Genomic DNA, 12697 nt, shown 5'->3' on the forward strand with positions numbered 1-12697 from the left:
AAGTTTCGAACATGTGAAAACAGACAGTTGTAAGTGAAGCTGTTTTGCAACGTTAAGCTTTATAGAGTAGATGAGGGTGTGTGGAGTGGGGAGTCAGACAAGGATTTTGTCTTTAATCCTGCATGTGGGGAGACCCCTGCCCTGATTTCAGTGGGGCTCTGCACAGAATCAGTTTCAGAATCAGGACCAGAATCCTTATATCATCACAGACCAACATATGTTCTACCAGGCTTGGGACCTCTGTTGGCATTCATGTGGTATGGCTATTATCCATGACCGATCAAGTTGTGAGGGCCATCCCAAATGCGTGGCTAACTTTACTTTATATCATTATGGTCCATCGCATGTTTTTTTTTAAGTACTAATTTAGAGAAAAAGTATTTATATAAAATTCTTTTGTATATTTGAATGGTATTTTATTTTTCATATTCCTGTGCCTGTAAAACCAAGCTTCCATACATATTTAAAGCCTGGGGGTTCCAGAAAAAGTGAATCAATTTTTAAAACTTGTAAAAGATCAAAAATAGCTTTTCTGTATACCATTGGCTTGATTTTAAACATCAGTATCTCATGAAACACCAACCAACAAATTCTACATAGTCACAGAGTGTGTCACTCACCACCGGACTGGCGCCTCCTCCAGGTAGCTCTGGGGATTAGCTTTGAGGTCGACGCCCCTGTCCACAGTCTGCACACCGTCACTCCTTCTCTGCATTCTACCAGCAGCCCCCTCACAGCATCAGGACCCTCAGTGTCCTCTTCGAGGCTCAGTCCTGTGGCCATGTCACTTTCTGTGTTCTCTCCTTCTGGGGGAGGTTTAGCTCCTCAGTAGTCCAGCCACTTCCCCAGTGAGGAGTGGGCACCTTTCTTCTTTCGTCCTTAAATAAGGAAAAGCTGACTGACTAAACCCAAAAATATCCCTGAGAGGGCAGAGAGAAAGAAAAGCCAATGAGGAAAGCATTGAGGACAATCCGAGCTTGCTGCACCTTCAGTAGCTAGAAGAAAGCGGAGAGCTTAGTGCATCTTTGGTGGCTAGAAGGAGGGAAATGGCTGTTGGATCACTCCCCATTTTATACCCTCAGATTCCTCTACAAGGAGAGGTTAAGGGATGGACAAGTATCCCCATCAGATGTTGCTTTTTAAGAGATTTCATGGTTTGATGCCAGGGCGTGCCAATTCCATAAGTGGAAAATGTAGAGGCAACACTCTCAAACAACAACATTATTAGAACCCTCACATTGGGGGCAACTCCACTCTCTACCCTGTACCTCATGTACTGTGACTATATGGATTACATACGATACATGTACACACACACACACACCCCATACATATATCAGCTATGTGTGTCATACACACACAAGGTGATACTCCTTAAAGGATTACCAAAATACAAAGATTGCTAAACTGGTGATATTTTGGGTCATTTTAGCAGCACAAGAATAATTTTGTGGAATCTGAACAAATAAAGGGATGGATTTTCTGCCCCATCCTCATGCACGTTCAAACTTGAACACATCTGCCACCCTAGTTTTTCTTTTAAAAAAACCTGTTTTAAGTCCTGCAGGTGTGACTCATGGGGACAGAACATCTGTGATTCACAGGAGAAAATGGAGAGGAACATCTGCAAAGCTAGCAGATGATATCAGCTGCTAGCATGTAACAACCATTGCACTGCTTTGCAAAGCTTCACAAATTCACAAATTATAAATATGCAGCTTAGAGACCAGTAAATTTTTCCAGCTGCACATTCCTAGCTTCTGCAATCTAATCTGGACATTTGCTAACTGCACAAAATGTTTCCTATACATTGAGAATTATTCTACAATCTACCAGCATGTTCTTCATTTACTGTTTGATATGATCTGCAAACCAGAGAGAATTCCTTGGTATTTAGACAAGAGAGTGCCAATAGTCTTCCTTATCAAAAAGATTTTAAAATTGAACTTAAAAAAGATTAACAAGTTTTGATAGTGTTACCTATATTGTAAAACAAACTGTAAATTACTGTACAAGAGCCAAAAATCTGCTGTTGGTTACACCCATGCAATCTTTTAGCATATTCAGCACTTCTAACTCAGCCGAAAATCACGCTGGTGTCAATGGGACAGAGCCTGAAGCCCTTCCTCGGGCAAAATGGCTATTCATTTCATAGTGTTCTGCCTGAAGAATGCTGCAAAATGTTCTCATGTATAACTCATTAAGTGATATGCCCAACATTTAGACACTTAAATAAAATGATCTGATTTTCAGAAGTACTGAGTGCCCACAACTGCCAATGAAGTTAATGTTTAGCACTTTTTGAAAAATCTGGTCACTTTTATTTAGGTTTCTATGTTTTAGTGTTAGGATGAGGTTTTCAAAATAACCTAACTGACTTAGGAGTACAAGTTCCACTGAAAGTCACTGGGATTTGTGCCTCTATAGCACTTAAATGCTTTGGAAAATCCCACCCTTAAGCATTTAACTTTAGATCCTCATTTTTGAAATGCTTGGCCTATAATAACCTACAGTGAGAAACATTTAAAAGTCAACAGTGACCTCCAAGATACCACAATAATTCTTTTTTTTTTTTAAAGATATGGGAATATTGCAATACGCAAGATATTACAGTGTGATAACTTCTGGTAACTGCTGGTAAATGATGAGTTTTTGATGGTAACCATTACACCAATAATCAGACTTTCAGAACGGATTACATATATTTCATGCCCTGTAGGGTGCCGCTGTAAATACATTAGACATTAATATTTAATCCTCAGCTTATTTTTTCCTTGAAACTTAATTTAAGTAATAGAAAATATACAAATGGTGTTGAAAACCTAACTTCCAGTATGTTAATATCTGTAACAGCACTGAGTATCTACGAAATAATACTAATTTAAAGAGGTATTAAAAGATTGTCAGTTTAAAAAAAATATATTTTCTTTAAGAGGATGTAATTCCACTGGAGCCAGATGAACTTGGCCTTAAAAGTACTACATGGTTAATTATTGGTTTTCTTAGCTCCTATTTTGTTATTTTATGGAATTCAAGAAAAAAGATCTTGCAATTATTATGCATGAAGGCCAAAGCTCCTTTTTCATAGTAAAATAGCAAATCTTAGGGGTTTTTTGCACCAAACTGTATTAACCACCCAACTTCTGAGTTATGCATAATTTTTGGATGGGAAGATATCAAGGAAGCCTACAAGAATTATATTACTAAGAGGTCCCATTGAAGAGAGAAAAGACACACTTCTGGGAAAGATGAAGGGCACTGCAGTACCATGTGCTTCAGTTTTTGGAGTAGCTAGCCACAAAATGCAAAAAAATTTCAGCAAGCTTTCACAGCCCTTTTCATCTGAATACAGCCACATCTCTCCACTCTTTGCAAATTGCACCCTAATTCTTAGTCTTAGACAGCCATTGATGTAGCAAAATATAAATGACTCCAAGTGCTGATTTCAGGTGGCAGAAAATGACTGGTACTGAAAGCTGACTAATTTACCATCAATTTTCTGTAATAAGTTGAAGTCTGCTGCTTATCTGTTTTCGCGAACATAGTACTTTGACTTTACCTTAACTCTTAACATATTTCTTCAGATGACACCTCCTATTGGGGAATCTGTGGATCTTCTGCACACATCCATTTGGTAATGGAAATTGGCAATGTAGCATATCAAGGCCATTAGGGCTACTCACATGCTTAAAGTTATGCCTGTGCTTACGTAGTTTTCTGCGTCCGGGCCAGAATGGGCAGCAGTTATTCACATGAGTAGTTTCATGGAATTCAATGGAATTATTCACGTGACTAACTGTTCCCCAATGTGCATAAAGTGTTTGCAATTGTGCACAATGTACTGTAATTACAGTGTAACACTGACATGCAATATTAATCCCATAATATATCAGTGCTCCTTCACAAAAAATCAGTTGTAACTGATAACTTTTATAATGTCGATACCAATAGTGTTCTAAAACTTTCCAGACTATTCTGAGAAGGCATACATGCTCCGACAGTTCTGATGCTACTCCATCTACGTGTTTATTCAAAACTACACTCATTCTGTTTTAAGTTTAGGAGGTTTTAAGGGCTTGTCTGCATGGTGCAGCAGTGTGCCTAGAGGGTTGTGAATTCTAAAATGCACCAACATGCTGTACACTGACCGGCCGCCTTATGGGCACACATTAGAAGCTCCCTAGTATGAGCAAACATGCTGGTGCACTTTAGAATTCATGTCCTTCTGGGGCACATTGCCACACCAGATAGACAAGCTCTTAGTTTATAAAATCAATGGCTCCCATTTGCCTCTACTTAATGTCGGAGCTGGACCTTAGCACTCATCTGAAATCCAAACTTTCCTCGCTTTAAAAATCCTGCTATGCTTTTTTTGACCCATACACCATGAATTACAAGAAGCTTCACATTAGCATATGATAAGGCTGTGACAGTTTTAAACAGACTGCTTTCACCAACACTAATAAGAGCTGTGTGTGCTGATCAAGAAAAAAAAAGTCTCCTAGTTGTGAGCATCCCAAGAATGCATCTCCTCTGATTGAGGTGAACACTTGAAATAGTTCTGCTATCATTTGCAGTCAAAAGAAAACCTTCCAGAACAGTGATATGTTCCCACTCTACATTGCCATTTATTAAGCAGTCATAGCAAGATGCATTATACCAACTTTTGTTATGGTTATTGTATTTGTAACAATAGTTTTATATCACCATACTAACCCAATTGTTTGGGTCATCGTTTTTTCTGTCTGCTTAAAATATTTTAAATATGAATCCAACAGATCATAGGTGCTGTGCAATTTGGGCATAAAGAAAAACAGTTCAACTGAGAAAAAAATCCCAGTGCAGAGCTGAAGTGGAGTTTCACTGCCAGTGGTCTCCCAGGAAACAGAAATGACAGTTTTTTGGGTTGGGCGTCTCCCACAGCATGGGCACTGATGCGTGAATTTCACCCAAGACGTACATTTCAATTCTGAAATTGCACCCTTCATTGACATTAATTACGCTCTTAATATGGGCCCAAGTGTTATTTGGGAAGCTTTAAAAACCACATGTAATATGTAGTGGCTAGAAGTGCGGTTATGGTTAGAAAATGACTATATGAAACTGCCATCTTTAAGTCAACAGATCTTCTCTGACTCATACTGCTTTGTGTTCTGATCATAGTATGTTTTTACTGCTTTTTTTACTATTGTTAGTCCTGCCAAGCCAATCCAGCTATGGGAGAGTGAGCTGGATTCTAGCTAATTCATCATTTGCAGAATGCTTAATTTAGTTTCAGCTGCAGAATGCATTATTGAGCTGCATGAATAAACTAGAGAAAATACTGATTGATGTTCAGATCCTAGGTTGAGTTTCCAGAGTTGAAAGTTAGGGGGAAAATTGTTTTAATTTGAGCAAATTTGATCTGAAAGTCAACAAGGAACTGATATGGAAGCCAACATAGCCATCTTTGCAAAGTTTAACTGCACTTTACATTTTTATGATGTTATCAGCTCTTACAGAAGAAAGACAAAATACTACAATTTGAAGTCTTAGCATGTAAGAATTGATATTGGGATGCCATGGAACAGGCACTGTACTCTTCTACTGACTCAGTGTGTGATCTTGGGCAAGTCACTTAAGGTATCCCAAGGTGAGCACACACAAATTTTCTAATCACTCTTGAAAATGTTGGCCTTGAACTCTGTACATCTCCGTTTCCCTATCTGTAAAACGGATGATCTCGGTCCTTTGTAAAGTGCTTATGGACAAAATAAGCAACATACACTGACCTTAAACATTTCTTTCTAGTTTTAAAGACATTCTAACTTTCAGAACCATTTGCTGTACCTAAAATGGAGAATACTGCTAGAAGCAGTGAGATCTCCAGAAGCAGAATGAACTTTTTAAGCACACCTACTGTAAGTGCTAACTATATAAAAGGTGAGTAAACAGACTGGTTTTCAATACAGGATGCATCACGTCATTTTAGATTCTGTAAGCATACAATCTGCTGATCTGGGATCTTTAATAGTTTGTTCATTTAAACAATTTTTGGAAAGTTTTGGGTCACCTTTATAACAGAACTCCACCCTTAGGAAACCTTAATACATGAATGCATATATAGTTGTTGACCCAAAAGAGGCAAACATTTGCTTTGTTGTGATATTGACTTTAATACGATAAGGTGAGATGTTTCCCTATTCCTACAATGAAACATTGTGGCAAGGTGACCTCAGGGCTCTACTGTAAATGTTTACATTTAGTAACTGCTACAGCTGTGTTCATTCTGCAAAACATTTTCTGCGAATATTATCAGATCATATGTACAAAGAAATTCACTTCAGCTATACTCATGCCCCTTTTGTGTGTGTTATCCAGGTGCACTCATGTGACTGAGTTTTACTGGCACTAATATTCACAGAAAGCGAATTTCAGCATTGCCTGCATATCTACTTACACAACAGGAATTTTAAATTTATATGCAATGTGCATGAGTATTCATACTTATTCACGTGTTTCTGTATACATCCAATTAATAAGGAAGCCAACAGAGTAGTGCAGAAGGAAAGCCATCCTTGCAAGATCACTTCTGCAGATCAGATTTCTCTGTAGAAAGGGGCAATCAGGCCTTATGGGTGTGTAAAGTATATAAACACTACCAGCTTTCCAGTCTGCCAGCCAAAGGAGGCCTAAGATGGTGTATATAGATCTACAGCATCCAAATTATTAAATTATTGCTTGAAAGGATGGAAGTACAGAAATTCTGAGTTAATGAAACTGTTACACCAACAGCTCATCAAAACTGTTACTCTAAGTTACTTCAGAGGTCTTTTAAGGGTATGCAACCTGGTGTACAGGAGTTTAGTTGCATGTGATTCCCACTGATATCAGTGGGGTATCACTCAGCAAAACAGTGATTACCAAGTGATTACTAATGCCTCAGTGTTTTGATGGAGTAACTCCACTGGTGTCATTGAGGTTACATCAGAATTAGGCTTATTGGATTTAGGTAGAAGATTTATTTCTTAAATGTCCTCTCTTGAAAAATATGCAAAAAAAAAATCTCATCTGTCAAAATCAGTAAAAATAAAATTCCACGGGTTATTTTTGTGAGTTCTCTAACAATGAAAGCATTTCTGTGCTGGCTAATTTTTTTTTTTTTTCAAATCACATCAAAAAGCCATATACAAAAAACCTTCATTTCACTGGAAAAATCTGTTTTCACAACAAAGATAGAGAAACAGTTTTTTCTTGTGAAAATTCTCAGTTTGGCTAGTGGCTGGTACATAAAACAAAAAACATTTGCAAAAGACCTAACTTGCAAATGCATGTGAATCAAACATTGGTCATTTTGCACAGCTCCAATCTCTCAACACTGCTGTGCTCAGATTTCAAACTCCATTGTAGTCAGAATATTACCTCCCCTGCACACACGCTGCATGTGCCTCTCTGAAAAACAAAGTCATTGGCTTCTAAAGCAAAGCCATTTTGAGTGAGAGTCAGATGTACATGTGGTCAAATTTTAGCATGTTTTGTACTTTTGAAAGCTGTATCAGAAATTATGCTATCAAAAGACAAACGGGGTAATAAGCAGACCTCAGTTTGTGAAGCACAGAATGACACATTCATTCAGTTTATGAAAAAAAGAGGAAAAAATGTTCTCTGGCAGATAGAACCCCATGAACCTCCTTAATACCATATAGCAAGCGTACAGAGCATGCCATATGAGCCTCGCTGGGGAAATTCAAATAAGGAGCTCTAGCACTGTAACGTGATTTGGCAAGAGCTGGATATGAATGCGGTTGTGAGGTCCCCACAAGCAACATATGCTTTTACTAAGCTGCAGTATTCCTTTCTTTCACAGTCTGAGCTTTTAAACCATTACTTTATATTTTCTAAGATTATATAGTTCTAAGCCAAACCAAAGTTGTTAACTCTGGATGAAACCGTCATATTATGAAATTAGAGTTCATCCTGAGGAAGATAGAAAAAGAGGATATTTAAATCTGGCCTCTAGAAAAAAGGGAAGAAGGAGAAAAGTAAGATGGGGGTAGGGGGGAAGAGGGAGAAACAGACGTCTGCTTATGATTATGAGGTGAACTTTGAACTTTTCCTATTGTTCCGGCCAAGGATTTTTGAAAGTTAATGGAAAAAAAATCTGCTAAGGTATTTTAAAGGGTGTACTGGAATATACAATCCTTTTCCTTACTTTGTGGTTGAAAATAATGTGCATTTAAAAATTATAAGAAAAAAATTCCTTCCAGATATAACTATTTTGAAACATGTCTCAAAACAACAGTTGCCCATCTGGAATTTGAAAACAAAGAACTTTCTTTAATCTCTTCAGCTTCCCACCTGATGAGTGGGATGACGGTGCCGTCGGTGAAGTTCAGACATGTCCTCAAATTGGTCTACATTTTTTCATTTCCTGTTTTCTTCATCAGGTGGAAGCTGACAGCCTTTCCTTTTTAAAATAAGATTAAGTTTAAGCGTGTAAATAAAATCAGTTCTTAGGTTTTTTATTCATACTCGCTCAGAAACATGCCAAGACAGGAGAGGCCTCTTTAAAGGACAAGCTGCTAGTATTACTGCAAAACCAGCCGAACAGTAACACTACCTCCATTTTCCTTTCCAGTGAAAATATCAACCACAGCTTTTATTCTTTAGCAGAGGGATAATACGTGGAAATGATGTACCCCAGTCTGATCACTTGAAATTAAGACTGTGTTTCAGGAATAAATGTCATGGGTCTTAAATGATGATCTGGGGCAGGTTTGGACATAGGATAAGCAGGCAACCCTCTAGGTTGTGCTCACTATGGCACCTGTACAGTCTTGCACCCATTGTGGTCACTAACCCACTGGCCAGTCCTGGATCACTCTTCTCTGGCTGTGGAGTTTACGCATGCTAGTCCCTTCCTGGCCCTGAAAGAAATGCCCCCGTTTTTGCTCAGTCATGTGATCTGGGTCTCAAAGGCACTCCTGAGTCCCTTGTATTGCTTGTTTTGGCACCTCGCCAAACCCAGTCCCACTGATTCTAAAGAGCATTTAGGAATTGTAGACAACTAAACAGAAATAGGGACATATTTTAGGGGGAAAAAATTATGACAGATATGGGACTAGGTAGTTTGGTAGGAGGAAAGGAGCAGGCACTGATGTAAGAAGGGCATCAGATTCAGTCTTTGCCTAGGATGCTGATACACTTATGGGCAGCCCCAAGTGCAATCTAAATAAAACCAGAAAACTTCCATATGGTAGCATTCTGCACAGTCTCACACTGTAGTTCTTTTAAAATGAAAGAGAAGACAGACAGTATGAGGACAATATGACTGAATCTTGATGTACCTGCTAGCATACCCGTGGTAATGTTCTTCCAAAGAAGGGACTGGCATAAGCAATGATATGGCAGATAGTGTCCCCCTTGTGCACACACAATGGAATGGGTAGCAAGCTCCTTATCACACAAAGGTGAGAGGTAACCAGCTCTGTGTGGATTTAGTTATGTTTTGTCAATTAGAATACTACCCATATACTGATGAACCAGCTGTTTCCCCAACTGGATATAAGATCAAAGAGAAAGATCTAGATAATGATTACAAAGCCTGTAGGTTTGAGACACTAGGAATAGAACTTTTTTGGTAGTAAGGAGTTGCCTAAACACAAATCATTTTAAAGGGGCTGTCACCACTACACAGAGAACTATTACATACAAGAAGTCCATCCCAGTGCCCTAGTCGGCACTGAATTTGGAGAATCGTTTTGAAGCACGGTAGTCTGCAAAGCCACTAAAGGTAGCATTTTGCCCTCCAGTCACCATTCATAATATTGGAGGTGTTAACATCCAACTCTATTGCGACCACCTAGATGCTTCCACTTTAAAAATCCCCAGAATGAACACCCAACTGGAATCTTGGTGGTTCAGTCTTAATAACCATGAGGGTCCAGTTTGTGCATTTCATTAAAAGCCCATGATGGAAAACACACTCAAACTATGTGTTTGTATTTCCATATTTTTTATATATAAAATAAACAGATATGGGCCTAAATATAAAAACCTGTACCTGAACACTCCTAAATGTTGGGAAACTTCAGATCCACATCTGGATCCAAGCTGGCCTCTTTCTGTACACTAAGCCTAAGCAAGACCTTGAATCCAAACACCCCAAGCTTTGGGAAAGTTCAGATCTGAGTCCAAAACTGGCAGCTTATATTCATCTCCATTTAGAATGTGCATACCTATCACATAGCCTGTGGGTGGAGTTATCACTTTAAAAACAAAAATTAATTAACACAGATGCAATGAACTGCCAACAATTAACAGTGAACAACATTACCCAAATTAAATGCCAACAACCACTAAGAATTGAGGGAGTGAAAACCACAATCAACAAGTCATTTAGACATAAGACACCTCCCCTGAAAACTCATGCTTTGCTTAACAGCTGGGGCAATAAATGGGTCTTGCACTGTGTCCTCACAGTCAGCAAACTCAGGTAAATGATGTGTTATGGAAGCAGACGATTCAAGGAAATAAACCCTCAAAAACCCTATCTGTAAAATTTTGAGCTGCTGCTTCCTACCCTGTAAGTTTAATAGTTATTAGTTCAGCTGATGTGCAGGTTAGCTGACCCAACCCTGCCCTCCTTATGCAGCCAAATGGTAAAACAGAAGTGGATATTGTATCTCTAAACATTTTTCATTCCTTCTACAGATGTGGGTTGCTCCCTAGTTACTGGTCAGGGATATTAGAAGAGGGACAGATTAACTCAAACATGATTAGAGACCAAGATTTTCCCTGCATTGTCCTCAATAACCATAGCTGGCAAAGAAAAATGTACAGAGAATACAATCATAGCTGATGCTGCAGACTAGCCTCTTTAATCTGATACATTGCTGAAATTGTTCGAGAGCAGTTCATCCATGGGAAAATATAGCTCCTGTAACGCTGCCAAGCTCAGTAAAACCAGAGCAATGATCTGTACAGCAAGTTATAGATTTGCACATTGAATGGACAGTATTAAAGTATTTTGCATATTGTTTTTCTCGCCATTGCTTGTAATGTCCTGTAATAATATTTCTTGCCTTTTATTATCATATCCTTTTCTACATAGCACACCCATTATAAATCCACATGGAAAATGTACATGCTTTTTTAAAATTATTTTTACTGCCTTCATTACCGGTCAGAATCATCATGTTGATTTCAGCAACAGTATGGAAATGGCACATTAATTAACTGGTCCAGTGGTCTGAGCCCAATACTGGGGATCATATGAGCAGAGTACTATTCCTAGTTTTAAAGACTGTTTCACTGTGTGACCTTGAGCAAACCACAGACTCAGCTAAATGAGTTTCCCCATCTATAAAATGGGTTATTACTACTTCCCTACATCACAGGGGTGTTGTGAGGTTTAATTCAGTAATGCTTATCAAGCATTTTGAGATTCTCAGCTAGAAGGGGTGTAGATGTATTGCAGGTAACTGCTGCAAAGGTCAATGACAGTACAAAGTAGCTTGTTTGACAATTAGGGAGTGTCATTTGTTTTTCATTTTTTTGTTTTTAAATTTGCATGTGTTTATAAACCACATTTAGATTCAGAGAAGGTTCCCCACCAGATTAGGCATTGTATAAGACATTGTAGGACTCAATGTGCCTCCAAAAAATTCCTTTCAGCACTCATACCAAAGTCTCTGAAATAAAATTAAAAAGTGTGTCCAATATTATCACTTTGAACAATTTATCTGACAAATTTCTGCAACTGTTTAATTACTCAGCCAACTCTACACAATATGCAACTCACGAATTTGATCAGTTTTCCCTTTTCGGCCCTTTCTAACCTCCTTTATTAACATGAGGGCTGTGAAGATATATATAGTTTCTTTAAATCTGTAGCAAGAGAGAGTGGTTGGGGAAGCTTCTGGGCCAAAGCTCTAGAGTGAAGCAGAGAGAGAGAGAGAGAGAGATTTATGGAGAATCTATTTTTCTTATTCTCATAAAGGTCTTTGTTTGGTGTTAGACAAAAGCAATTCTTTCTTTGATTCTTTATTATCATATGGCAACTTTCTCATCCCTTCCTCTTGCACAAAACTGGCAAGCCTTTGCAGGATTAGATGCTTGAGATGAAGAATACTGCAGAAATGAATTATTGTTAACTCAAATGAGAGGCATATTATATTTTTTTTTCCATTTAAATTATGTAAGACAAAAAAAGAGATCAAAATACCTCCTTCACCGGACACAAGGCATACAATGATAGTCTGTTCAACAGTGCTGCCAGGCAGTGGTATACTTACATAATATTTTTGTTCACAGATTTTTGAAGCAATAATTAAGTAGTTATTTCCTCATTCAGAACAGAATAGCATCTACATACTACATATGTCTGGTTAAAAATCTGAACAAAATGGTTGTTCTTAGTGTGGAGTTTAAATTACATTTTTCCCCCTCTCAGTTATGTTCTGTTTACAAATCAGCAAATAACTTTCTTAACTTCCAACATTTTAGATTTGATCTGAGATCTGAAAGGCAAGCTGAGTGTTCTGGCCCTCACAGTAGTACATTACCAGTGACAAAGACTCTGCAGTCAAATTTAGCTAACAATTGTTCATCATTCAAGAGGCAGAATAGAATCCAACTCCTTCTCTTCCAGACCCCACTGCTGGACTTCGATGGGACTTACGTGTTCTGCTTAATAGAGATGGACATAAGCACACTC

At 38.3% G+C, this 12697-nt stretch overlaps 1 long non-coding RNA gene across 1 annotated transcript in view; it reads right to left on the reverse strand.

The window, feature by feature from the left end:
- The window catches only part of LOC122465829, a 113386-nt gene that overhangs the window by 3915 nt on the left and 96774 nt on the right, over window positions 1-12697 (reverse strand). The window contains exon 3 of the long non-coding RNA XR_006290920.1: window positions 621-920. This is a non-coding gene — a long non-coding RNA (uncharacterized LOC122465829). The remainder of the gene's footprint in view (window positions 1-620; window positions 921-12697) is intronic.

This window comes from Chelonia mydas, chromosome 5 (assembly GCF_015237465.2).
Source record: "Chelonia mydas isolate rCheMyd1 chromosome 5, rCheMyd1.pri.v2, whole genome shotgun sequence".
In the NCBI taxonomy this organism is placed as follows: domain Eukaryota; kingdom Metazoa; phylum Chordata; order Testudines; family Cheloniidae; genus Chelonia; species Chelonia mydas.